This window comes from Schistocerca americana, chromosome 6 (assembly GCF_021461395.2).
Source record: "Schistocerca americana isolate TAMUIC-IGC-003095 chromosome 6, iqSchAmer2.1, whole genome shotgun sequence".
Lineage (NCBI taxonomy): Eukaryota > Metazoa > Arthropoda > Insecta > Orthoptera > Acrididae > Schistocerca > Schistocerca americana.
In genome coordinates this window covers 288499580-288502079 of record NC_060124.1, presented here as the reverse complement: position 1 = coordinate 288502079, position 2500 = coordinate 288499580, and positions in this window count along the sequence as shown.

The window sequence follows — 2500 nt, the reverse complement described above, 5'->3', positions numbered from 1 at the left end:
GTGTGTCCCGGGGGCCCGCGCGAACACGCAAGCGTCCGCTCAATTATTCTGCAAACAGGAGGAGGCTGAGCTCCCCTGCACAATACACCTCGAAACCCTCTCAGGTCCCGGCGGCGCGCAGCGCCGTCCTAAGTACTTGGTCGGGTTCGAGAGAGGCGCAATCGCCCGGAGTTTGGCGAGTAGACGCTTTAGGTGCGACCACCCGTGCTCCCAACTGAGCTTGCCGCTGCCGACAGAGGCCCGGGAGCGTGCTGTCGTGGCATTGCCGGCGGGAGACAACACGCGCCACCTACGGTGGCCGGCAGCTCCAACGCCAGCGCCACAGAAGGACAAAAGCCCCACTTGGGTGCCGAAGCGAACTCTCCCAGCACAGCGCACGCGCCAACACGTCCGCACAGCTGCGATACAAACCACCTGCGAGAACCGCAGAGGCGACCGAGCAGCAGACGGCGTCGCGGCGCCGAGCGCCGGGCGGCGGCGCATCCTCAGCGCACACAGTCCTCAATCGGACCAGCACACTGCAGATGTCCACCGCGCTTCGCACCGGGCCCGCGAGGACCTACTTTGGCCGCACGGCGCCGCGTGCAGGGTGCGCCGGCGCGCAGCTGCGCCGCCTGCCGCCTCCGTCGGCCGGCGCGCCTGCCACTGGCCGCCCCCACCAGCCGGCTGTAGCGCGTGCGCCCACGCACCGCGCGGCCAGCACGCCGGGAGGCCCCCCCTCACCGGCCGGGGACGGTCCCACCCAGCCACTGCCGCGTATCGCTTCACACCCACATGCCATTCACGTTCGTGGGCATGGTGGGTATCGCTGAAACAACCGGTTGGTAGCTCAACCGATCGTCGCCATCACTGATTCACCTCTAGCGAGAACAACCGCACCACAACGGTTTACCAGTTGTTCATTTGCGTAACGTCACCAGCAAACGTAGACGTCCATCGCCATTTGCAAATTCAACGATTGTTGCATGCCTGTGTCAGGTGTCACGACACACTATGTCTGCCCACATACACGCAACAACATGTGCACGCTTCGCGAACACGTGGAAGGTGGCCCCCGTACGTATGCGATGTCCATTGCGCGAACGACTGTCAACCGGCCTCTGTCGCATGTCGCAGATGTGGAACGCAGTGCACCATGCTATCACGGTGTGTGAGAAGAGACGACTACGTCTGACAACACGCGCCACTACATCAACAGACGGCTCATGCTGATCGCCATCCACGGCATACCATACTGCAATCCAGCTCTTATAGGGAGACGACACGTAGCTGAGTGCACAATATTTGGACCGTATGGTTCGCCGTTGTTGGCGCAGTCGTGGTACGGTCACACATGTACCACGATGTATCATTCAGTACATGAGGACCAATGTGCAGTACAGTGTGTCATTTGGACGTACAACGTCAGCGGACAGTTGACACAAGCCGTACCACAACGTAGGCTGTGCTTCGCCATGCGAATGCCAATGAACAACTGCGAAGGGCATTGAGCATGTACGTCCTGCTGCCATCCGCATTACAGTGTATAGCTGCAAGGTGTTTAACATGAAGCGATACTCTGGGGACCGGGCAGTGCGAGTGGCAAACTATATTGCGGGGGTTGCAGTTAGGCAACACTACACTAATTTAACGCGTCGTATGACAATTACAGAGCGGGTTAAGGCCCAACGTGTGTTGGGTTAAGGCCCAACGTGTGTTGGGTTAAGGCCCAACGTGTGTTGGGTTAAGGCCCAACGTGTGTTGGGTTAAGGCCCAACGTGTGTTGGGTTAAGGCCCAACGTGTGTTGGGTTAAGGCCCAACGTGTGTTGGGTTAAGGCCCAACGTGTGTTGGGTTAAGGCCCAACGTGTGTTGGGTTAAGGCCCAACGTGTGTTGGGTTAAGGCCCAACGTGTGTTGGGTTAAGGCCCAACGTGTGTTGGGTTAAGGCCCAACGTGTGTTGGGTTAAGGCCCAACGTGTGTTGGGTTAAGGCCCAACGTGTGTTGGGTTAAGGCCCAACGTGTGTTGGGTTAAGGCGCAACATAGGTTAGGTTAAGGCGCAACATAGGTTAGGTTAAGGCGCAACATAGGTTAGGTTAAGGCGCAACATAGGTTAGGTTAAGGCGCAACATAGGTTAGGTTAAGGCGCAACATGGGTTAGGTTAAGGCACAATATGGGTTAGGTTAAGGCACAATATGGGTTAGGTTAAGGTACAATATGGGTTAGGTTAAGGTACAATATGGGTTAGGTTAAGGTACAATATGGGTTAGGTTAAGGTACAATATGGGTTAGGTTAAGGTACAATATGGGTTAGGTTAAGGTACAATATGGGTTAGGTTAAGGTACAATATGGGTTAGGTTAAGGTACAATATGGGTTAGGTTAAGGTACAATATGGGTTAGGTTAAGGTACAATATGGGTTAGGTTAAGGTACAATATGGGTTAGGTTAAGGCGCAACATAGGTTAGGTTAAGGCGCAACATAGGTTAGGTTAAGGCGCAACATAGGTTAGGTTAAGGC